This window comes from Asparagus officinalis, chromosome 8 (genome assembly GCF_001876935.1).
Source record: "Asparagus officinalis chromosome 8, Aspof.V1, whole genome shotgun sequence".
In the NCBI taxonomy this organism is placed as follows: domain Eukaryota; kingdom Viridiplantae; phylum Streptophyta; class Magnoliopsida; order Asparagales; family Asparagaceae; genus Asparagus; species Asparagus officinalis.
Genome location: NC_033801.1, coordinates 5,691,558 through 5,719,401, shown reverse-complemented (window position 1 = coordinate 5,719,401; position 27,844 = coordinate 5,691,558). Strand labels below are relative to the sequence as shown.

General features: G+C 34.1%; 1 long non-coding RNA gene across 1 annotated transcript; it reads right to left on the bottom strand.

Moving 5' to 3' along the window:
- LOC109851596 lies at nucleotides 3,679-27,769 on the bottom strand. The gene is made up of 3 exons (XR_002249902.1): nucleotides 27,591-27,769; nucleotides 4,562-4,725; nucleotides 3,679-4,474 (listed from the first exon to the last, which is right to left on the bottom strand). It is a non-coding gene; the product is annotated as an uncharacterized LOC109851596 (long non-coding RNA).

The following is a 27,844-nucleotide window of genomic DNA, read 5'->3' as shown; positions in this document are numbered from 1 at the left end:
CATGGTCGACCGGCCCGGTCGACCGCCAAAACCCTGTAGGAGAAACTGCTCTCTGGTTTTGCATCAGTCGACCGCGCCAGTCGACCGTCAAACTCTCCGAAGTCTGTTCGGTCGACCGGGCCGGTCGACCGGACGTAGTTTTGGCAGTTTTCTGTTCCTTTTGAGATTTTGTTTCAACCAGGATTCTATATATACCCCCAAACGATTTTAGGGTTTGTACTACATCAAAAAGAGAGCTTTTTTACTGCAAAGAGAGAGAGAATCTCAGAGAGATTAACCCCTTGTTTGAGAGCTTGTATTTTCTTCTTCAATTAATAAAGAGATTGTGTGGTGTGGCTCCCGAGGACGTAGGCACGTTGCCGAACCTCGTTAAATCTGTGTGTTCGTCTCCTTTACTGTTTTTACAAGGTTAGATCTTTATTTGTGGTATTGTTCCTACTTTCCTACTTTCAACACAAGGTCCGGAAGGGCAAGTGTTCGATTGATTGTTTCGAATCCCCAACACTATCATACGAAATACCCCAGTATATTAGGTTCCTTGAGAAAATTACCCCTTATCATTTTATAGTTTTCCTTTTTTTTTACTTTAATCCCGTTTCATGTTTCTCCTTTACTTTCTACGTAGTCTCAGTGTGAGATGTGTTATTTCTCATGCATTGCTTCAACAGTACACCCATAAATTGAAATTTTTATATTCGAGGATAATTCGAGTTCTAATTTCAGCGTCATCTATGGCATTGGTAATACTTCTCTAAGCACCTTTCATTTATTGGGCTACACTTTCATCAGTCATGTTTAGTTGCTAGGATTCATGTGCCATAGTTCTCAATTTCTCACTAAAATTTATTTAACAGTTAGAAGAGCCAAACAGGGTACTCTGTATCCACACATTTATACCCAAACAGAGTAAATTTGACCAAATTCCATCAAGCATAGCAAGTGATTAAACCTCCTAGTAAACCCTTTGGTACCGTTGGGCAAAGGGTTTAGTGAGGGGTTAAGGAGACTTAACCCCTTCTTAACCTGCCAAACACAACAAATCTATATAAGGGTTAAAATGAGTTAACCCTCCATAATTTGCCAAACATAAAAAATATAGAAGGGTTAAGTTAACCCCTCTAGAGGGGTTAAAATGAGTTAACCCCTCAAAATTAGGGGTTTACTAGTACTCCTATTTAGATGGAATAAGGGTTAACTAACCCTTCTAATTATAAAGAAAATAGTCAAAATCATTGTTATTCCCAAACACTAAAACTGATCATAAGGGCTAAAATAAAACTTATTTAACGGATTAATAATTTAGTTCTTTGGATTATCAAATGAGCTAAGTACATTAATCATTCTCTTTAACCCCTCCTCATTAACCCTTTGCCAAACGGGAGTATCCAACAACAGAGAAAAATTTCCCTCAAAAATTAATGAATGAAAAAAAATAAAACAAATAAAATCCTCACACGTCTATTCACAAAGAAATCAAGAAAAATCACCGATCAACAAAAATTCTCCCTCCTCCTCTTCTTAGTAGGAGCGCAAGGCTCAGTCGGCAGATTCGACCTCTTCAACGATACGTCGGTTTCTGACGAGGGCGCTCGATGCTCGCCCACTCTGAGCGGGAAGTTCAGGATCGCACGCGACCCGCGCATTCGGAACGCGGCGCGGTCGTACGCCAGCGCGGCATCCTCAACGTCCCAGCCAAACCGGGCTCCGGTTCTTGGCAGGGTCCCTTAATGCTCGGCCGCGTACATTACCCACGGACGGCGCCTGACGCCTCTGTAATGCCTAACCCATCTCGCTCAGCGCTGCCGCCTGTGGCTGAGGGGCCTTGCGCTTAACCGTCTCGTCGATCCAAATGGCCGCTGCTCGTGTTCTCGATGTAGTTGAGGATGAGCATGCCGCCCAGTTTGGCCGGGCTGAATTGAGGCCCGGGCCAGTTGCAATGTAAGGGTGAAGGGTCTTCTTCTTCGTCGAGGAGGTGGCGGCGGATGGCGTCGAGGAGGGCGAGGTCGGAGCTGGAAGGGCTCTGGTTTTGGTCGGAGTACATGTTTGATGGATTAATGGGGGGTGAGAATGTAAGAAGTTGGCTAGAGAATTTGAGCGTGAAGTTGGTTTTTGATGTGGAAGAGAGAAGAGCGAGGAGTTGTATATATACGAGGTTAGATGCATGTTGGAGACTTTCGGAATTTGGATAAAAGAGATGATGAGGTTGTTTTCTGTTCTGGGAAGCTTCCGATTTTTAGCGCATGTGCATAAATTTTTATTTGAACTCTTTCTTTATTACTCCATAAAGTATTGAGTTATAATTACTTTATGTTATTTGTCTTGGTACAATGATTAACATATGGCTCAGAAGGTAGTTATATATACTCTAATAAAGTATTGAGTTATAATTACTCTAAATTGGGCTTTTTATTTTTAGGTCCATTTGTTTACCTAGTTTTATCTTTAAACCCAATTTTAACAATAGTAAAGTTGGAGGATGAAACCAAAACAATTTGGAAGATGAACCAGCTATTTCTTTGAGGGAAAACATTATAATACGAAAACTTAAAATACATATAATTTGGCTGATACACATATTTACGAAAAATATCCTAAAAGAATTATCTTCGCCTATGTACTATGTATTATCGAGTACAGAGAATGCACGTATAATTTTACTTGTGACTGAATTTACTTTGCATTAAGTTATTTCCCCAGGTTCTTTGAACCTTCGAGATGATGAATAGGCATGTGCCAGCATGGCTTTGTTTCTGGATCCCTTTTCCACGTTCATCAAGCAAGTGGAGCAAGTTGGGATAATTAATTTACATCAAACTTTCTTTATATAAGAAGCACAAGATGATATATATTCTAAAATAATTTCAGGCTGTGAACATAATAGGATAAAGAACCAGCAACTTGATTAGCTTTTAGCTTGCAACTATTTGTAGTGCTTTTTAATGTAAGACTAAAGAGTACCCATTGGTGCAGGTGGGCCGTAAAGTTTATGGTTTCATAGGAAAAAAAGGTTATAATTGAATGGGGGGTGGTGGGGGTGGGTTGTTTTTTTTTTTTTTTTTTTTTGGGGGGGGGGGGGGAGGGGGGGGTGGGGGGTGGGGGTGGGGTGGGTGGAGTAATGGCTACAAGCATCTATAGTGCAATAATGGCTACAAGCATCTATGGTGCCCTATATAAAGGAATGGGAAGGGAAATAGTGAGGATAGTGAACTTCATTCCTCTAGTATTTGGAAGATGTAATCTTATAGCAGATACTTTTCCCTTTTCCTTTTTTTTTAAAATTTTTGCACCCTAGAACTTTCTAAACTTTGTCATGAACATATAATTACAGCTTACTAATTAAATGTACAACATATTATCCATTATAAGAGATATATTGATATCAAAGATAAGGATTTTTCCCAAAAAAAAAGATAAAAATAAATATAATATAAAAGTTTGAGTTTCAATATGTTATAATGTAAATATTATAGAAAGTGTATAGTTAAAATATTTGCTTTAAAATAATTAAATATAATAATCGAAAGCTAAAACATGACAAGGACTTTTTCTTAATGATATTATCAAGGAGAATAATGTTCTCACTCAAATTGAAATATATGCCATAGTCAAGTTTGAATAAGATCAGATAAAATATAGCATTTCAAAAGGACTAAAATATTACATAAAAAATGAGCAAATATCTTAGAAAGACCTTTTAAAAAATCGATGAAACTTTAGGATATTAGAGTGGCTTAAGTTTTAATGCCCGTCGCACGTGTGTTTGCACATGCAATAATGCGCAGACAAACTTACATAACATATCAAGAGCATTTCGTCTAGCAGGAATTTTGTAATTATATACAATGAGGATGCGAATGAAAATGTCAAGAGTTGTTGCATGATCAAGCTTAAGCAGATCGATCATGAACTACTCGTCCAGTGGTAGCACGCTCATTCCGGTTGCCCGCTCATAGCAAAGAATAAGATACTAAGAATATCAACCAAATCTGCTCAACAAAATTAAGACACAAAATACGTACTTCTCATTATCGCCTCGCGATCTCACAGAATGTCCGCTACTCTTGGGATAAACAGGTACGGTGTGGGCATGTTTCAAACAACACCAGACACTGACAAATCGTGCATCTTGATCTTTTGCAATTTTGGAATAACGTCTTCCATAACATGCCTTTCTTTAGGTAAGTCACTCGAACAGATAATTCCCAACTCCATGATACAAGATACACAAGCCTGCACGGAAATTAAGACGTCATTCATTGTGCCTTTCATTTCCATTTTCATCTTTCAAGAGATTGTAGTCCACAATATCCAACAGGCTGCTAGGATTTGCGCTGCATACCCGTTGCCTCAAGCTCGATTCTCCAGTGAACATAGGATCAATAGGCTTCTTTCTCGTGAAGATTTCTAGAAACAATATTTCGAAGCTATAGAGATCTCCCTTTCGCAGCTGAAACTTTTCCAGTCGATGCGTACTCTACTCCATGCATACATACAAAAAAAGCAATATGAGTGACATGTAATCTGAATAAATTTGAGGTAAAAGCTTGTAAATTTTAATTACCTGGAACTATATAGCCAATTGTCCCAGGTATGCTTGCTGAGGTTACACTTTGGTCATCATCAGTCAGTCATTTTGCAATGCCAAAATCATCGAGAAGAATGATAGTCGGTTTCACATCACAATGGAGAACAACTGAGAATGGTAATGATGGAGGTACTCCATAGCTACAGGCAGATCGATAAGTATAACTATGTTAATCCTTTCAGGTAAACTCAAGCACTAGTTATGGGAATATAGCCATCTTTCAAGGCTACCATTAGGCGTGAATTGGACCATGTGTGCCTTGAAACCCAAGTTGGAATAAAAACCGATGATTCTAACAAGATTTCTGTGACAAACCATCCTCAAAGCAAGACATTCAATATCAAAACTCTTTAAAGCTCCATCGATTTGCATATTCAAGGCCTTTATGACAACAAGAAGACCATCATCTAGAAGAGCTCTCTGTACACAGAACCAAAGGTACCCCTTCCCGGAAAGTTTATTTCGGTGAAGCTGTCAGTAGCACAAACAGGCTCGTAGTATGAGACCAATCTAGGGGTAGGAGAGTGTGCTATTTGGGGTTATATTCTTGGCTCTCCCACATTATCTAACAAGATGCAAAAACCACTGTTTTAAAAAGTCTCCGCCTAGTCCACTTAGGCGTACGCCTAGGCTTAGGCGGTATCTAGGATGCCTAACTAGCGCTTAGTGCCTAGGTGGTACCTAGGTTGCCCACTTATGTTTTGTGAATGTTTAGGGGAACGTTGTCTGCTTACGTGGACTGCACCATTTAGGCCTTGATCATGATTTTCTGTGTTATAGCCTCCGCATCCTCCAACCTCCTCCAAACTCTTTTAACCTCCAAATATGAACATCTCCACTACCTCCTCCGACCTTTAGTAAAACCTCATTGACCACCACTTAAATGAAGAAAGAAATCCACCTAGACATCAATCCGGCACCTAAGCCTTCAATAACATTGATATTTACTATCAATTATTATAATTAAAAAATAAAAAAGAAAACATGTAGGCTCTGGGCATCGAGTCCAACGCCTAGACCTCCTAGCGCTTTCTATGACATTGTTAGTTATTATTTTAGCTATTTAGTATTTAACTATACATGGTTTATTGTGGACCTAAGATTGCTATTTTTTGTAAATTTATATGAATTTAATACATATTTTTATCAATTATTATAATTAAATAATTTAAAAATAGCCAAATCCTAGGCGCTAGGTGTTAGCTGAAACGCCTAGCATCTTCTATAACATTGGCAAAAACCAAGAACAAGGATTATGGTAGAAGCAATAACAGGGAGGATATATCCTAACAAATGCCTCCCTGAGTGGAAATTGAAGAATAAATTGGATTGCAATATGGAAACCCTAATCTGTGTGCTCCCCATAATGCAACATTTCCTTGCAAAGATACGAAACTGACATTCAGAAACACCACCATTTGGAACATTTCCTTTCAACATGTTAAAAGATAAGTTTAGGTTGCTGATATGTCGGAGATTGACTAAGCACTTCAGTAACCCACAAATTTTGCAATTTTTGCACGTTTCAACCAAATAAAAATTAAGTATGAACAAAGATTTACAATTTTCATGGGTTATATGCCCACCAAGTTTTCCAACTTTCATTCAATCGACCAAATGGCAATGTACGCCTAGTTTTAAATTCATAATTATTGTGGGCTATAACTCATGATTTTTGCAATTTTTTTTAAATTTTGATTAAATGAGAATTAACTATGTGTACATCAAAATTTGCGATTTTCATAGGCTATATACCCAAGGTTTTTGTCGATTTTCGTTCATTTCAACCTAATGGCAATGAGGTATGCGTGCTTTAAAATTCAAGATTTTAGGGGATATAGCCCGCCATTTTTTCAATTTTGTTCATTTCTTTCAATGGTAATAAAGTATATGTAAATAAAAGTTTGCAATTTGTATAGGCTATAATCAAGATTTTTATCAATTTTTCTTTGTTTAAACCGAATTGATATTTACTTATATCTACATCAAAATTTGCGATTTTCATAGACAACCCACAATTTTAGTTCATTTTATCCAAATGACAATTATGTATGCGCAACTTAAAATTCATGATTTAATAAGCTATAACCAGTAATTTTTATTCATTTCAACCAAATAGCAATTAACTATGGGTAGTTCAAAATTTATGAATTTCATAGACTATAACTCATGATTTTCCTAACTTTTGTTCGTTGCGACCAAATAAAATTTATGTTTTCATAAAAAATTTGTGATATTCATGGGATATAACCCATGATTTTTCTCAATTTTCATTCATTATGACCTATGTTGCCTAGGTACGGGTGCGGGTGCGGGTACGAGTACGGGACACGACAAATTTATAAAAAGTAGGGTACGGGGACACGACTATATATATATAAAATAATTCACTTTAGATCAATATTCCAAAAGTTAAAACTATATTCCTTGCATAGGAAATAGAGTAGAAAGCTATTTTTACTTTAATTAAAAATTTAGAACTAATATTATTACCTAGATCTAAGTTGCATGGAAACTGGTACTGGTACGGATGCGGGTACCACCGTACGGGTAGGGGACACGACAAAACTGTAAAATATTGGGTACGGGTTCAAACTACATATATATATTGAATTAATAATGTACATGAGATAATTTTTTTCTGCTTCATGTGTCATTAGAATTAAAATTTCGATCACATTTTTGAGTTTATTTTATCATATTGACTATCGTGAATTGTAAACTACTCATTTTGAAAATTTCGATCACATTTTTGAGTTTATTTTATCATATTGACTATCGTGAATTGTAAACTACTCATTTTGAACTATATAGTTTTGAACTTGAGTATGGACTGAAATGAACCCGACCCGTATCCCATTAGTTTCAAAAGACGGATGTGAAGTGTAAGCTCTACGTCTAGGAAGTCTTTGACAAGTGTTTTAAATTAACACATATATCGTATAATTGAGTACATGTTGTAATAAATGCATGCATATATTCAAGAAGTGTCCATGAAGTTTGGGTACGGGAAAGTGTCGGGTACGTGTCCGGTATGGGTACGGCTTCAATAATGAAGTACCCGGGTAACATAGATTATGACCAAATGACAATTAAGCATGCGTAGTTATGAATTCATGATTTCATGGGATACCATGATTTTTGCAACTTTTATTTGTTTCGACCAAATGAAAATTAAGTATGTGCGTACAAAAAATTGTGATTTTCATGGGCGAGAATCCATGATTATTGTCATGTTTTATTCATTTTGACCAATGACAATTAAATATACATAAATACAAATTCATGATTTTCATTAGCTATAATCCATGATTTTTGCAACTGTTATTTGTTTTGACAAAATGAAATTAAATGTGTACATAAAAATAAGTGATTTTCATGAGCTACCCATGATTTTTATCAATTTTGGCTCATTTTGACCTAATGGCAATTAATACTCATAGTTCTAAATCTATGATTTTCATGGGCAAGAAATCATGAATTTTGTCAATTTTAGTTCATTTCAACCAAATGAAAACTAAGTACAAATAGTTCATAATTCATGATTTTCATCACCTGTAACCCATGATTTTTTCAATTTTTGTTTTTTTATCGAAAGGAATTTAAGTATGTGAACATAAACATTTGCGAATTTTAAGGTCTATAACACATGATTTTTGTTAGTTTTCAATCATTTTGACCAAATGACAATTAAATATGCGTAGTTCAAAATTTTTGATTTTCACGGGCTATAACTCATGTTTTTTGCAATTTCCACCCGTTTCAACCAAATGGGAATTAAAGATGTGCGTAAAATTTGCAATTTTAATGAGCTATAATCATGATGTTTGTCAATTTCTGTGCATTTTGACCAAATGGTAATTCAGTACGCATAGTTCAAAATTCATGATTTTCATTGGGTATAATAATCAACAATCAAGTTTTGTTCCTTTCAACCAAATGGATATTAAAGATGCATACATAAAAATTTGCGATTTTTATTGACTATACTGCATGTTTTTATTAGCTTTTTGTTCATTTCAACAAAATGAAAATTAAGTACACAATTCAAAATTCATAATTTCTTGGGCTATAACCAACGATTTTTGCGATATTCAACCAGTTGGAAATTATGTATGTTTATGTAAAGATTTTCAATTCTCATGGGTCATAATCTATTACTTTTGTGAATTTTCATTCATTTCGAGCAAACGACAATTAAGTACGAGCACTTCAAAATTCATAATTGTCATGAGATATGACCCATGAATTTTTTTACTTTTTTCTCGTTTCAATCGAATAAAAATTTAGCATCTATAAATAAAGATTTACTAATTTTATGGACTATAACCCACTATTTTTTTTATCAACTTTCATTCAATCGACCAAATGACGATTTTTTAAAATTATATCTACATTAAAATTTGAGATTTTCATGTGCTACCCATGATTTTTTTATTTTATATTTATTTCGACCAAATAACAATTACGCATGCATGCTTCAAAATTCATGATTTTCATAGGGTATACATAAAGCACATTTTAAAAAATATTTATTCTTTTAATTCAAATGGTAATTATGTATGTGTACTTAAAAATTTTGTGACTTTCATGCGTTACAATCCATAATTTTTTTCAATTCTTATTTCAACCGAATGAAAATTTGCTTATGTGTACATAAAAATTTGCGATTGATGGGAAATCCATGATTTTTGCCAACATTTGTTCAATTCGACCAAATGACAATGTGTACAATTAGTTCAAACTTCATAACTTTTATAAGCTGTAATCCATTATTTTTCCAATTTTTGTTTGTTTCGACGAAATGGGAATTATGTGCACATAATAAATTTCAATTTAAATGGGCTATAACGCATGATTTCGATAATTTTCATCCATTTTAACCAATTGGCAATTGATGATGCATAATTCAAAATTCATAATTTTCAAGGGCTATAACCCATATTTTTCTACAATTTTTCTCATTTCCACTGAAGGAATACTAATGTGTATATAAAGATTTATGATTTTCATAGGCTATACCCATAATTTTAGCCAATTTTCATTCATTTTGACCAAATAGCAATTAAGTATTCGTAATTCCAATTTTTATAGGCTATAACCCATGGTTTTCGCAATCATTTCGACTAAATGGAACTTAAGTGTGTACATAAAAATTTGTGATTTTCATGAGCTATATCAATGATGTTATCTATAATTTTGGTCTATTTCGAACAAAAGGCTATTAAGTATGCATAGTTAAAATTTTACAGTTTTCAAAAGCTCACGATTTTATCAACTTTTGTTTTGAATTTTTGACCAAAAAATAATTAGGTATGCGTGCTTCAATATTCATGATACTTATGGGTTATACATAACACACTTTATCAAATGAAATGGTAAGTATGTGTGCATCAAAATCTGCAATGGATGGAAACTCATAATTTTTCTCAATTTTCATTCATTTCTTCCAAATGACAATTAGGTACGCATAGCTCAAAATTCATGATTTTCATGGTCCACGATATTTGTCAATTTTTATTCATTTCACCTATATGACAATTATGTACAATTTGTACAATTTTCAAGATTTTCTTGAGCTATAATCCATGATTTTCTAATTTTTGTTTTTTCGACTAAATGGAAATTACATATGGTGATTTTCATAGGCTAGGACCCATAATTTTTGGGTATTTTCATTCATTTTGACCAAATGACAATTAAATATGCGTAGCTCAAAATTCATAATTTTCATAGGCTATAACTCATAATTTTTGTAACTTTTGTTCATCTCAATTAAATGAAAATTAAGTATGTGCGCATTTTGTTCATTTTGACCAAATGAAAATTAAGTATGTCTACATTAAATTTTCTTATTTTCATCGACTATATGCATGATGTTTTAATATTGATCCATGTCGCATTTTCATCAACTATATACATGATGTTTGTCAATTTTGATCCATTTCGACCAAATGGTAATTAAGTATGTGTAGCTAAACATTCATATTTTCTTAGACTATAAAACACGATTTTTTTTTTTTTGGACCAAATGAGAATTATGTATTAGTAATTCAAAATTCATGATTTTTTAGGCCTATTAACCCATGATTTTCCCAATGTACGTTCATTTCGACCAAATGTAAGTTAAATATGTGCACATAAAAAATTTGTGATTTTTATGGTTTATAACGCATGATTTTTATCAACTTGCGATCATTTCAAATGAATGGCAAGTAAGTGCACATGGTTCAAAATCCATAATTTCATGGGCTATAACCCCATGATTTTCACAATATTTGACCGATTACAAAATATATTTATGTAAAAAAAATTTACTTTTGTAGGCCATAATCCACAAATTTTTTGAATTTGCATTCATTTTGACCAAATGACAATAAAGTGTGTGCAACTCAAAATTCATGATTTTCACGAGCTTGAATCCATGAATTTTGCATTTTTTTTCTCATTTCAACTGAATTAAAATTTATATCTAAATAAAGATTTACGATTTTCTTAGGCTATAACCCACGATTTTTTGTCAACTTTCATTTAACCGACCAAAGAGCAATTAGTTTGTTTCGACTGAATGAAAATTAACTGCGTACAACAAAATTTGCTATTTTCATCCTACGAATTTCATCAATTTTTTTTTTTATTTCGACCAAATAGCAATTAGGTATGTATGCTTAAAAATTCATGATTTTCATGTAAATTTACTTGTGTACATCAAAATTTACAATTTTCGTGGGCAACCCAAGATATTTGTCAATTTCTGTTCATTTCACCCACATGAAAATTAAGTATGCATAGCTTAAAATTCATGATTTTCATAGGTTATAAACATAAAATTTATCAGTTTTTGTTCATTTCGACCAAATAACAATTACGTACGTAAAGTTTAAGTTCATAATTTTCGTAGGTTATAACTTATGATTCAATTTTTGTTTGTTGTGACCAAATGACATAGTTACAAATTAATAATTTCCACCATGATTTTGATAAGATTTTGTTCGCTTCGATTAAATGGAAAATAAGTATGTGTTTTATGGATTATTTAATTGCCAAATTGAGGTCTCTTGTCAACAATAGGCCAGTACCCCACATTACACTTAATTCGTCCGACTCGACACTTGGGATAGCTAGAGTCCCCGATTCAGTCGACTCACCTGGTCAACATCTCGCCAGGGTTGACTCGAAATGAGGTACTTGTCAATTCTCTCGTCAAAGGCGACTCGCCACAAGCCTACTCGACTAATTATCCGACCGACATCTCAGCGAGAGCCAACTCGAAAGGCGGTACCTCTCGACATCCCTCCATGCAAGACAAAAGATGACCTCCACCTCGAGCTCCTCGCTGACAGCGCGTCAACATCACATTAAATGCGTGACAGGCACAATCATTTCTCCATCCCCAATACTATTTAGGGGACATCGGACCACGCCGGTTCCACACGTCGCCTGCCCCATCTCATTAAATGCCAAAATGACCACGCGCACTCCTCAACCGACACCTGTAAAGTCGAAGCTGACTCATCCGTCAGCCCTAACTCAGTCGAAGAGACCAAAATGCCCCTCTTTCGTTGCTATAAAAGGGGAAACTATTCCCAACACAAGGGTAAATAATTTTTCTCAGTATTTTTCTATATTCTACTGCACTTAAGAACGGCTACAGTTCACCACTTTTCCATTCAAGTATCTAGCTGTCTTGATTGTCGGAGGAATAATGGGTGAACCAGACCCCACCTTCTTACGAGTTGTTATATGTGCAGGGAAGAATAGCTCAAACGGCCTTTGATCAACCTCATTTTGGCTAATTCATCTGTTTGATTATTCATCATCAACAATGTGTATATAAATTCATGGGCTATTATTTTTGTTAGTTTTTTTATTCATTTGGACCAAATGGCAATTTAGTACGCGTAGTTACAAATTCATAAATTTCATGGTTTATAACACATGATTTTTGCAACTCTTATTCATTTCGAGCAAATTAGAATTAATGTGTACATAAAAATATGCGATTTTTATTGACTATAACCCTGAGTATAATCCATGTTTTTTTAAATTTTGGTTCATTTTGACCAAACGACAATTAAGTACATATGGTTCAAAATTCATGATTTTCATGGGCTATTAATCATTTTTTTGTCAACTTCCATTCATTTCAACCAAATGTTAATTAAATACAGAGTTCATGTAGAGAGAAAAAGAAGGCAATGATTATTATTCATCTAACCTTAACCTCTCTTAAATAGATATTAGAAGGATATTATAAAAGAGATAAGACAAAATCATATCCAATCACACTCATAATAACTCAATAATATCTCTTAAATCTAAATATCAATAATATCTAACAATCCCTCTCATGCTGGAGCATATATTATTATATACGTCCAGCTTGTTACCACTCGAAATAAAACAGCTAGTTGCAAGAGGTTTGATAATATCATCTTTATCCGAAATACTTGAAGACGTCGGCAATCAAAAAAATATAGTAACCAGCACTGTTATAAATAGCGGTAAATAGCCCCGTAATAGCGACGCTAATAGCGTTAGCGGTCCCTTCCCGCGACGCTATCGTCCGCTACGTTATCACGCAATAGCGATGATATATTACGGAATATGTCTGTTCGCAAAAACGGTCAATAATGTGTCATAACGGAAAATAGTGAGCGATTGCATTCGAAATTTACTTTTTGACTGCTATTTAAAAACGGTTTTAAGGCTTACTTTTTTAACATTAAACTCAACCCTTGACCATTGCATTCCACCGTTTCCTGTGATTTTCAGCATACTCCCGCCATCTCTCATAGCCTCTGGCACCTACATTGATACTTCCTCTCACCTCCTTCACCGTGAGCTCCTCTTAGGGCAGTCCTGTCACCGCTACGCTCTTCTTCTCGAAGACGATGACTTTTTGACTCCTCCAGTCATCTTCGATATTACGTAATGGTTACATGTCTATTTCATATTTAGGATCTCTTTAAATCATCCAATATGTACTTTTAGATTTCTTAGGGTTTTTTTTAAATTTTCTTTTTTAGTATTTATACATATCTAAATTAGACCACTATTTGACTTTACGTTTTTTACCGTTATTTTACCGTAATAGCCCGAAATAGCCTTAGCGATGCCTCACCGCTACGCGACGCTATCCGCTATCGATAACCTTGGTAACCAGTGACAACCCCAGATCGGGCAACTAGTGTACCCTAGGCGGGTCAACCATTAGAGAGAAACCTAAGGTGGGTCAGCCAGTAGAAATCCTACGCGGGTCCGCTAGTAGAGAAAAACCCTATACAGGTTAGCCAGTAGGCTAAAAACGTTAAGCGGGTCAGGTAGTAGAAGCAACGTCGAAATCAACCATGTACTTTTACATCCAACCATCAAAAGATGAAGAAGAGAGGTACTATTTACATTGAACAATGTCCGTGATGAACAGTGCCCTTTTGCCCTTTTAAGATTAGGCCCAAGGCTTTTGTTTTATTGAGATTCAACAATTGTTTAGTAAACAAATGATGTAGAAACCAAAGATGTCGGAGCCACTAAAGATGTTGTCGTCACCGCCGAGGGGAGTATGAAGGCTATGCAAAACCCCTCGACAACCTTGAGATCTAGAAAGACAGGAGAAGTTGCTAGGATCGAGTAGGCTCTGATACTATGTAGAGAAATAGGGAATGCAAAGATTATTACTTATCTAGCACTAACGTCTCTCAAATAAAGATTAGGATGATATTACTAAATAGGTAAAATCATATCCAATCATATCTCATAATATCTCCACAATATCTCCACAATATCTCATAAATCTAAATGCCAATAATATCTAATAGTTTAAAATTCATGATTTTCATAGTCGATAAACTACAAATATTTCAATTTTTATTTGTTCTAACCGAATGTAAATAATGTACACAAAAATTTATAATTATTATGGTCTATAACCCATGATTTCTGTTAGTTTCGTCATTCTGACCAAATGACAATTTAGTATACTTAGTTCAAATTTTTTGTTTTCATGAGCTATAACTCATGATTTTAGTATTTTTTTTGTTCATTTTGACCAAATAGAAATTAAGTACCGGTACATAAAAATTTATGATTTTAATGGGCTATAACCATGATGTTTGTCGATTTTTGTCCATTTGGACCAAATGAATTGTCCATTTGGACCAAATGGAAATTAAGTACGCATAATTCAAAATTTATGATTTTCATAGACTATGACTATTGCAATTTTTGTTCGTTTCAACCAAATGAAAATTAATTGTGTACCTAAAAATTTGTGATTTTCATAGGCAATCAGTGTTTTCAATTGGCGAGGCGCAATGCGGGGGCGCAAAGTCTGTTTACGCACAGATGCACAAGGCGCACTCCATACCACAATTTTTCAAGATATACAACTTGCATGAAAAAAATATATTTTTGTGCAATTTCACATATAAATGAAATTTCACATAAAAAATGTCAAGGGCTCAAGATAAATAAAATATACTGCCAAATCACAAAATAAGGTTTTAACCATTGAAGAAAATCAAGTTGTCTACCAAAACAAAGCAAATAAGTATCAAAATAATAGTCTAATGACTCTGATCATCCTCCTTAACATCATCATCACCCCCTTCAAGAGGAATACTATCTCCTTCAAGGGGAATATCCTACTCTTTTGTCTCTTCATCATTAAACTCCTCTTCATCTTCCAACTCTAGAACAAACTCCCTCCTTGATGATAAACCAATACTACCCGAAGATCCTCGTACCCAACTAGTCGATCTTAGATATCTAGCATCATCTTCTTCAGCTCCCACCGCATCTCCTACAACACCATAAGTAAGGTTGTCCTCGCCCTACACCAAGTCATTCTTTGAATTTTCACCTTCACCGAACCGCCGTAACAATCACTCATTGCTTTCACCTATATCAACCAACTTGATCGGATCAATGGAATCTCTACAGTCAAATATCTCCTTCAAATATTGGTTGTACTTACAGTAAACTAGATCTTGCAACCTGATCCAATCTATTCCTTTTCTTGTTGTGTATCTGTAATTTATACAAGTCAACCAAATCAACATTTATATCTCTAAGGAAATTAAATCTATTTTGTTGAATTAAATAAAAATAAGCATACTTGCTCAAAAGTACTCCAATTTCTTTCACATCCAAAGGAACTACAAGGCTGAGGACTCTAACAACAAGTTTCTGCAACTCTGGTGCTGATGCACCACCATAAGACTCCTACCAATCAGCTGTTAATTTAAATAGAGTGTGATTAGCAGTGTATTTCCTATAAAAATCTAGTCAATTGAGGGTTAATATTATGGATATTTACCTAGAGATTTCTTATTTCTGTTTCTCTTAGCTATCTCCATACCAAAAAGACCTTCAGCATGCCTGTATATATCCAATTGCCCGTCAAACCTTGTCTTGGTCTTATGTGGGCACCATCTTCTCAATGACTTGATAAAGACCTTTCATAACTTCTTCATCCCCTTGAATGTTAGGGTGGTCATAGAAAATGCAGGATTAAGTTAATATCCTGCAGCATGCAAAGGCCGATGAAGCTGATCCCCCCACCTCTTATCAATGATATCAAATATCTCAAAATATTTTTTGAATCATCATTAAAGGCTCTAGCAATAGCCTCCATAGCTCTATCCATCGCCTCATAAATGAATCTCATAGCAGGCTTCTTGTCACCATCAACAAGCTTCAGAACACCAATAAAAGGAGTCATAAGCTTGAGAATACGAACAATGTTGTTCCAAAAAGACGGTATATGAACTATCCTCTCATCTAATTTGCCCTTTGAATCTCTTGCCCACTTACTTTGCCTCCATTTCTCTAAATTAAACATCTTCCTGAGGTTGTTTTTCTGTTTATGGATGCTTGACAAAGTCATAAATGAAGTGGTAAATCATGTCACCGCCGATCTAATAAGCTCTTTGCTATTAGTTTCACCTCTCACCGGCTTTAAAACCCATGCATGTAAGTAAATGAATCCTGTCAACTCCATAGCTCGACTCAAGCTTAGCTTCATGAATGGTAGTTTACCAATATCCTTCAGCATGAGATTGATACAGTGAGCAGCTAATGGAGTCCAATATAAATGAGGATACTCTTTTTCTAATTCCGCTCCAATAACAAAAAATAAAAAAAGATAAATATCAGAGCATCCTAAAATAGCAAAATTCATAACCAAAATAAAATCAATTGCTTAAATTTTACTTGCATATTTGAAACTAGAATGGTTATCTATGATGACTTGAACAACATTCTGAGGTCGTAGGAGTTTAATCTGCTCATTAAGTATCTCAAACATCCTGTCACCCGTCTTGATCTCATCAGAAGCATCAATAGAGGAAAGAAACCTCATACCATGAGAAGAGTTCATAAGAAAGTTGATCAATGTCCTCCCCTTTCTGTCACTCCAACCATCTGACATGAAAGAATCTTTGATAACCCACACCTCCTTTTGAGGTTGTATTAGATCATCAGTGTATTTTTTTTCTCCTTTTTAAGCGAAAGCTCTCTCAAGTGGTGTAATGTTGGAGGAGGCAAGTTAGGTCCAAAAGCCCCCACAGACTTCAACATGATTTTAAAAGACCTAAGACAAGCCGCATTAAAGGGAATGCCGGCTTGATACTACCACCGAGCTATGTCTTAATGCAATTTAGCCATTGCATCTTTGTTGAGGCTTTCTTCAATACACATCTGCCTCAATTTGCACCTTCTTTCATCCTTGGCTACCTCTAGAGCGGGATCGAAAGTAAGAAATGCATCCATCGGTCCCTTCCTCTTTGGGCCTATGGAAGATCCCACACTATGCAAGCCAACACTCCCCCTTCCTCTTGTCGAAGATGACATAGGAGCCTTGTCGGGCCTTTTCCCTTATCTCTAGATGCTTGTACTTGTACTTATTCATCTTCAAGCTCCTCATCACCGATCTCCACCATGTTCTCATCTCCAAGATCGAGGAGAATCATCTATAGCTTGTTGTTTTTAGCCCATCTTTTGTATTTCATCATAATCTTTTAGCTCCTCAACCACATTGGGAGGGACTTTTTGACAAAGCCTCACATTTTTGCGTTTCCTATCCATCCCGATTAGATGCTGCTTTTGTCGGGATATGTTGCTATTTGTGATCTTGTTACAGAATATGCACTTCTGTCTATTGGCGTTCTCACCATCAACTAATGAAGTATATTTCCACGTAGGATCTCGTCTTCTACCACTATTCGTTGATGAAGACAAATCTACACTAAGACACATATATGCATTATACAACGAAATTCATAAATTTACAAATAATATAGTATATAGATTTAGTGAATCAAACTTGTACTTAATTTTCATGCAATCATGCAAATTATTCAAACTTTCATACTAGTATATTGCATCACTAACAACTATATTGCTAAATTTTATTTTTCCTCTTTACAGGTTACAAATGGCGAATCAACTAGTAGCACTACACCTAGCATTAAATAGCAAGAATCAATACTCGCACAGAGAATCAACTAGTAGCACTACCTAGTATCAAATAGCAAGAATCAATACTCCCACGAGAGCAATAACCAATAAGCTTGAACAATTTCAACAATCATGACTGATATGTATTAATAAGAAGCAATTAATTCATAATATGATAACATCATGACTCTGCATTTTGATATTAAGCCAAAGAAGAAAAACAATTAAACAGTCAAGAGCGATAATAATAAAAAAGAACCAGCAGTTAACAGTTAAGACAAATTTCTCCTTAAATCTCTCTTTGTAAGTTAGTTAATATTTTAGCAGTCATATGTACATTTATGAGTTACTAGAAAGTAGAAATAATTAATTGAGAAAGATTGCACATCAAACAATCAAGTGATCAACCATCTTAACAGTCAACCGACTCAACACAAAGTCTAAACAAACTTTTATCATTAGCCTATTATTAATTCAAAACAGTCCACAAACCAAAATTTAATAATTGCCTATTATTAATTAAAAATCAGTTTACAGGCTTACTACCTCAAATCATTAACAACCAAACATTCAAAAACATTGCTTTATAGTTAAACACCCAATAGCATCTTAACAGTTAATAGTTCACGTGAGTAGAAGAAAAAGGAACGGGAGCAGCAGCAAGCATAGAGAACTAAGATTGTATCAGATCAAACTCAATAAAAAAAGTTAAAAAAGGGAAAAACCAAGCAGAGAAGGAAAAGAAAAAAAAGGCAAACAAAAACAAATGAGAAAAGAAAGAGAGGAAGAAAATACATCAGTTTCGATTTTTGATCAATGCTCGCCGTCGGCTACTCGCCGTTTTCTACTCGCCACCGGCTACTCACCGTTTTCTGCCCACCGTCGTAGGGACAACACAAAACATGAAGAGAAAGGGAGAGAGAACAAAGTAAATGAAGCCCTTAATTCTTTGTTGTAGGTCAGGTTAGATTTGCTTTGGGTTTAAGCTGGAGTCGGGTTTGTACCCGATAGCTCGCTTTTACTGATTCAACCAAACCCAATCGCTGATGAAGCCTAAGGTGATCGACCGGCCCAAGGCGCAAAGCGCTACGAGGCGCTCTGGGGCGCACGCGTGGTGTAAGCGTAGCGCCCCACACTTTATGCAGGGCGCTACGCCATCGCGCCACAGCGCCTTGCGCCAGAGACGAGCGCCCGACAGCACCTTTAAAAACATTGTACGCAATATAACACATAATTTGTCAATTTTTGTTCATTTCAACCAAATGGCAATGAAGTACGCGTAGTATAAAATACATTATTTTCATGGCACCCACAACTTTTGTAACTTTTTCAAAAAATTTATTTTCATGTGTCATAATCCATGATTTTTGTGAATTAACATTTATTTCGACCAAATGGCAATTTAGAATGCATAGTCGAAAATTCATGATTTTTCATAAACTATAACTCATGAATTTTGCAATTTTTGCGTTTACGACCGAATGAAATTAAGTATATATAAATAAAAATGTATAATTTTCATGAGGTTATAACCTATAATTTTTGTCAACTTTCATTCAATCGACCAAATGGGACTAAAGTACGTGTAGTTTAAAATTTATGTTTTTCGTGGAATATATAACTTACGATGTTTGAAAATTTTGATTGTTTCGACCAAATGGAAATCAAATGTGTACATCAAAATTAATAATTTCAAGAGGTATCATTAGGGGTGTCCAAAAAGCATGCGGCCCGGGCCCGGGGTCGGCCCGGAAACCCGGGCCAAAGCCGGGTCGCCCAGGCCCGGGTCGGCGCAAAGTCGCTCGGTCCGGCCCGCCCGATCAAAACGATAAAAAAAACTAACCGTTTTGACCGGGGCCTGACCCGACCCGGACCGACAAAACGGTCATATTTGGTCATTTGACCGATTTGCCCCTTAAAACGGCTAGAATATGAGGGGTTTTTGGTCATTTACCTAGGGGGCTGCCTCTATAAATAGAGGGGGGTTTTCACTTCTTCTCCTCACACCAAAACTCTTCTACTTCTCTCTAATACTCTCTTATATAATATTATATTCTCTTATAATCTCTTATATTTTCTAATACTTCTATCAAATGGCTTCTGGATCTGATTATGAAGAGCAAAACCTATCTCCTACTGATCCAGAAATGAGTCCTCCTACAACTACTCCTACAACCGGTGTTAATCCTGAATCTGGTGGCGACGAATCTACTGTACCAAGAGCTCCTAAAAGGCCGAGATCCGATGTGTGGAATTTTTTTGAGAAGATAGACGTCACCAAGGATGAACACGGTAGGATCATCTCCCAGAAGGCAAAATATACGTTGTGCGGCCAGGTTTTCCAAGCTCATCATAAGAGCGGCACCAACCATCTCAAACGCCATATAAAAAACACAACAAAGGCCAAAATCTTTAAGGTGATATCCGACAGTCTATGATTTTCCAATCCTCCTCTTCTGGTACCCTCGGTAGTTAGAATTATGACGCTGCCCGAGCTAGGAAATGCGTAATCAGGTTTATTATTCTTAAAAACCTACATTTTAAATTAGTAGAAGATGAATTTGAAGATTTGTTTAGCGATGGTTTTTATCTTGCATTTACAAAATTTTCTCGTCAAACCTGTCAACGTGATATTTTAAAATATTATCAGGAGGAACAAGGAAAAATAATTTCTTATTTTAAAAATTTAAACTGTAAATCTTCTTTAACTTCTGATATTTGGACATCTAAAGTACAAACTGGTTATTTATGTATCACAGCACACTGGATTGATGAAAATTAGCAAATGTTTAAGAGTTGTTTTTTTTATTGCAATTAAAGAGTCACACACTGGTATTAATATTACAAATTTAATAATTGAAGAACTTATGAAACTAGAAATTGATCAAAGAATATTTTCTATTTTATTAGATAATGCAAGTAATAACAATATAGCTGTTGATTTTATTAAAACAACTCTGTCATTGCCATGTCATGGTGACCTATTTCATGTTAGATGTATCTGTCATATTTTAAATTTAATTGTTCAAAGTGTATTTTTTGAAATTAAACTCATGATAGAAAAGGTTAGAATAGTTACTAATATGCATAATGCTTCTGAAATGAGAATTAAAAGATGGAAACAATATTGTAAAAGAAAAAATTATAAACCTAGACTAATTCCAAAAGATGTTGACCATAGGTGGAATTCCACATATGCAATGTTAAGTATAGCAATAGAATATAAAGAAATTATAAATAATTTTATAAATTTTTATGGTTCTAGTTCTAGCTCTGGTAGCACTTATGAAATAAATGAAGATGAATGGACAATTATATGCAAATTAAATGAGATGTTACAAGTTTTTTATGATGCTACTATATTATTATCTGGTTGTTATTATCCAACTATTACTTTAGTTGCTTTACAAATTTTAAATATTCAAAAAAAAATTTGCCAAATATCGTATGGATGATATTTATGGAAATATAATTTTTCAAATGGAGAGCAAATTTAATAAGTATTTTAGGCTTATTCCTTATATTTTTAGTTTGGGGGTTCTTATTGATCCATGTTTGAAGGATATTGGTCTTCGAAGTTTGTTACAGTCATTGTATGATGGACAGATTATAGACTTAGATGATGGTTCCACCCTTACTGCTACTTCTCATCATTTATCTATTAGAAATTATTTTTAAACATTATATGATGAGTATGCAGCTAGACATGGTGTAGCTGCACAACAGTCTACAGCTTCAGCACCTTCGGCTTCAAGCACAGGTCGAGGTAAAAATATAAGTTTTGATAGGTATACAATGCTAGCTGAACTAACTGATGGATCTGGAATTAGTTCAGGATTAGAGGTATATAAATTAGATGAATATTTTTCTGCTTCCTTAGTTAAATGTCAAGGAAATGATTTAGATATTTTATAATGGTGGAGAGTATATGAATCAGTTTTATATCCTATACTTTCCACCATGGTTCGTGACTTACTATCAGTGCAGGTTTCGACGGTAGCTTCGAAATCCGCCTTCAGCACAGCATGACGTTTGATCGACGACCACAGGACATGCTTAGATCCGTATACTGTACAAGCGGTGATGTGCTTACAAGATTGGTAGAGGTACGAGAAGCGAACACAAAGCATTGATCGGATTGTTATAATTGAAGATAAATTTGAAGAGTTGAGACTAGCAGATAGATATAAAGATTAGATAATATTAATTAAATTATAATTTTTATTTCTTAGTTTTAAATTTGTAATGAATTATTTCGAAAAAAATTGCAAATGATAGTGATATAGGTGAGTAGGTGCCAACCTAGTTGGGATTTACTCATCTATTGTGATGCGATGAATTTCAAAATAAATTTATAATTGTAAAGGATTTACCGATTATTAATAAAAAAATTGTTTTTATCATCTTTTATTTTTATAATTTTTTGTACTTGTAATTTATGTCATTTTAAGTTATTAAAAAAATTATGTTATTTTCTATAATTTTTATGTATATTTTATAATTTATTGTTTTTTTAAAAATTAAAAAAAAATAAGAAATGGGAAAAATCTGGGCCGGGCCGGAGCCCGGCCCGAGTCACCCGGGCCCGGGTCCGAGCTTCGGCTTTGCCCGGTCGGCCCGGATAGACACCCCTAGGTATCATCCACAATTTTTTCAAATTATTTTCTTTTCTCTCAAATGATACTTAAGTATGTATAAATAAAAGGTTGCGATATTCATGGGCAATAATCAACAATTTTTTGTCAATTTTTGTTAGTTTCAAGATAAAGGCAATTAAATACGCGTAGCGTAATATTCATTATCTTCATAAATTATAAAGCATGATTTTCGTCAATTTTTGCTCATTTCGACCAAATAGCAATTAAGTACGGGTAATTAAAAGTTTATGATTTTCATGTTTTATAACTTAGGATGTTTCCATTTTTGTTCATTGCGACCAGATCGATGCAAGTATATTTATATAAAAATTTACGATTTTCATTGTATATAACACATATTTTGTCGATTTTATTCATTATGACCAAATGGCAATTAGGCATGCATAGTTACAATTTCATGATTTTCCGAGGCTATTACTCACGATTTTTGCAACTTTTGATTGCTTCAACCAAATGAAAATTAAATATGTATAAAAAAATTTATAATTTTCATTGCCTATAACACCATGATTTTTGTCAATTATCATATATTTCAGCCAAATGATAATTAAGTATGTGTAGTTACAAATTCATGATTATCATGGGTTATAATCCATTAATTTTATAGCTTTTGCTCCTTTTGGCCAAATGGAAATAAAGTATGTGTACATAAAAATATGCGATTTTCATAGGCTATAACCCATGGTTTTTTCTATTTGGTTCATTTTAACCAAATAACAATTAAGTACATCTACCTAGAAAATCACAATTTTCATGGACTATAAACAATAATTTTTATCATTTTTTGTTCATTTCGACCAAATGGCAATTAAGTATGAGTAGTTAAAAATTCATGATTTTCATAGCCTATAACCCATAAATTTTCCCTTTTTTGTTTTGACCGTATGTAAATTAAGTATATGTAAATAAAAAATTCCTACTTTTATAGTCTATTTGTTGGTTTTCATTCATTCTGACCAAATAACAATTAAATATGTATAGTTCAAAGAAATTTATTTTCTTAGGCTACAACCCATGATTTTTTACAATTTCTGTCTTATTCGGCCAAACAAAAATTAAGCATGTGAACTTAAAATTTTGCAATTTTTAGCGGGCTATAAGCATGATGTGTGTTAATTTTGTTCCATTTTGACCAAATGACAATTAAACACGTGTACTTTAAAGTTCATGATTTTCATAGGCTATATAAACTACGATTTTTGTATTTTTTGCTCGTTTCAATCAAATGGAACTCAAATGTGCACATAAAAATTGTGGTTTTTATAAGCCTATAACACATGATTTTCGTTAATTTTCGTTCATTTAAACCAAATGTCAATTAAGTACGCATAATTTAAAATACATGATTTTTATAGACACTGCAATTTTCAACCAATTGGAAATTAAGTATGTTCATATCAAAATTTTTGATTTTCATGAGCTATAATCTATGATTGTTGTGAATTTGAGCTCATTTCGACCAAATGACAATTAAGTATGCATTGTTTAAAATTCATGATTTTTATGGGCTATTACCCATAAATTTTGTAATCTTCGCTCGTTTCAACCAAATGAAAATTAAGTATGTATACGTAAAGATTGATTATTTTCATGGGTAACCTATGATTTTTGTCAATAAGCATTGAATCGACCAAATGGTAATTCAGTTTATGTAATTTAAAATTCAAAATTTTCATGGGCTATAACTCACAGTTTTACAAATTGTCATTTTGACCAAATAAAAATTATTTAGTTATGTTTCAAAATTATAATTTTCATGGGCCATAACCTAGGATTTTTTCTCAATTTTCGTTCATTTCGAATATATCACAATTAGGGATATGTGCTTAAAATTCATGATTTTCATAAGCAATTACCCACAATTTGGTCTATTTTTGTTCTTTTCATTCAAATCGTAATTAAGTATGTGTACATAAAACATTGCGGATTTTATTGGCAATAATCCACGATTCTAGTGAATATTTTGTCAACTGAATAAAATTTTCCCTACGTATGTTAAAATTTACAATTTTCATGAGCAACCCATATTTTTTGTTAATTTCCGTTCATTTCATCCAAATAGAAATTAAGTACACCTAGCTCAAATATTCATGATTTTCATAAGTTATAACTCAAGATTTTTGTCATTGTTTATTCATTTCGATCAAATAACAATTAAGTATGGATAGTTTAAAATTCATGATTTTCATAGGAAATAACCTATGATTTTACTCAATGACCATTCATTTTGACTGAAGGGCAATCAAGTATGTGTATATAAAAAATTGTGTTTTTCATGGATTATAACTCATAATTTTTGGTAATTTTGGTTCATCTCGACTAAATAGCCATTAAGTACATGTAGTTCAAAATTCATGATTTCCATAGGTTATAAACCACAACTTCTATCAATAGGCTATATCCCACGATTCTCTCAATTTTTGTTCATTTTGACCGAATGGAATTTAATCTCGACTAAATGACAATTAAGTATACGCAATTCAAAATTCATGATTTTCGTTGATTACAAACCCTGACTTTTATTAATAGGCTATATCCCACGATTTTTTCAATTTTTGTTCATTTTGTCCGAATGGAAATTAAGTATGTACACATAAAAGTCTGTGATTTCAATGGACTATAGCGCATGATTTTTGCCTTTTTTTATTCATTTCGACTAAAAGACAATTAAATCAAAATTCATCATTTCATGGGCTATAACCCATTATTTTTTGCAATTTTGGTTCATTCCAATCAAATGAAAAGTAGGTATGTGTACATAAAAACTTGCGCTTTTTATAGGTTATATAACTATGTGGTGTCCATCTTGATCCTTTACGACCAAATAGCTATTAAATATGCATAGTTGAAAATTTATGATTTTCATGGGCTATGACCCATGATTTTGTAAGTTTAGTTCTTTTAATTCAAATGGTATTTAAGTATGAGTACTTCAATATTTGTGAATTTTCGTTAGTTTTAAAGAAATTTACTTGTGTACAATAAAATTTACGATTTCATGGGTAACACATGATTTTTGCCAAAACTGCTCATTTCATCGAAATGACAATTAAGTACGCGTAGCTCAAAATTCATGGTTTTCATACTATAACCTACAAATTTTGTTAATTTTTTATTATTTTGACCAAATGACAATTATGTAGAGATATACCCTTTTATAGGGCTTGTCTAAACCAATATGATCTCTAAATATCCATTACCGGTTTTTGGCTATTTCAGGCGATATATCCCGATATGGCTAATATGTCAGCCGATATGTTGATTGATATATCCTTTTATATGGTTCCTTAGAAAATAATGTATCGCATTTGGCAATTTTCAGGCAAGATACATGATTTTTCCATTATATCAAATGTCATTTTGGCCCAAAAAATAAGACGAAATGTTTTAATGTTGATTTGTACTTTTGTTTGTTTTACAAGGTCGATTAGTGATCCTAAACATATATTATTCATATCCTGTATGCTTAGATTTCATTAAGTATGTTGAGATTATATATGCAAACTCCCGTTATGACATTCCTATATTTACCACATATCCCTGCTATCTGCAAACCGATACGAATTTTGGTCATCTGATATTTCCTAGATAACTGATATTAAAAACCTTGATTATAAGTGATGAAATATTAGAAAGGGAAATTGTTATAGGACCAGTAATGTTAAGAGCAGTGTGTTGTTATGCTGAGGGATGGTGCCATAAACTATTGTGTTGCTAATGTTAAGAGCAGTGACTCTTTGCCTTCGACGGCTGTAGAAAACACCCAACCAAGTGCAAAATGAGACGTTGGTGGTCCAATTGGTGGATAGAATGCTGCCCGGATCACATTCGATGACCCAAGCTTTGATGGTCACAAGAGCTTAGATGCCGATCATGTTGTTATGCATCACCGCCAATGATGTGGTAAACTATAACAGCATCAGATGCATGATTATAAAGACAGATTGGTATTGATGAAGACTATAAAGATGAAAGGAATCAACACTTCATGCGGGAAAATACTCAACATAAGTATGTCAAATGTAAGTGTATCAATTTATAGCATGTTTGGGAAGTGACTTATTTTAACTTATAAGAGTCCAAGATCATGTTTGGTAAATGTTACTTATTTACGTTTTCCCCCTTATACCACATATTTGTCTTTCATTTCACATTTTCTTGGACTCTTAACAGTCCTATCCCATGCAAATATGCAATACTTTTGGAAATTTAGTCTTCAACCCTGTATCACAATCTTGTCGTTCATTTAAAAATATCTCACTTGATACAAAGACCTTGTGAGGATGAATCAACTATTAACAGCTTTCACATTTTGAACAAATATATTAAAATTAGAAAATAATATTGTGTCCTTGCCTCTTTTTGGAGTTCATATTCTACACTTCATGGATGGGACAGATATAGCACATAAGCTTAAAATGCAGCAATCATAGCAGGAAACGATAAAATAATAACGTTTATTAATCTGTAACAACCCCCCTTCTCATCTGTATATGTGATTTTTTTACGACCAATGCTCTTAATATCCTGATGAACATACACATCATCCAATTTTTTAAGAAAATGCTAAGTACAAAAAACCAAGTTAACCCATGGGGTTTTCATCAATTAATGAATCTTCCATACAAAAATTGTTAGGAGATATTCAGAGATAAAATTTGCAAAAGTGAGAGAGCATAAAAGGGCCAAATCATAGCCATGGGGTTTCAACAAAAACGAACAGAAGAAGGGGGGTAAAACTCAAAAATGAACCGGAATCAGAGTTTACCAATATTCCACTAACACCATTCAATCACTCCCTCCAAAATGATCCATTTTGAATCTTTATCGATAAAATCTGCATCAAAAACAAAAGAAAAAGATAAAAAGAGGAGGAGTCTGGACTTAACCTGAGGAGGAGGAGGCCCAGCTGGCGAAGAACGGCGTGGCAAAACTCGCGAACAGTGAGATCTGCATCCTCGATCACTGAACCTTCCGTTGGTTGCTCTGGTTTCGGAGGAAATTTTGGGGATTTTTCTCTCGAGCTCGTTCCGATTAAAACCCTGGAGCAGCAAAGCGCGAACGAAATGCTACTTCTAGCTTGATCTCGTATCGTCGGCGCGTTCTGTCCCGACGCCATCCGTATTTGCGCAATGTCACCACC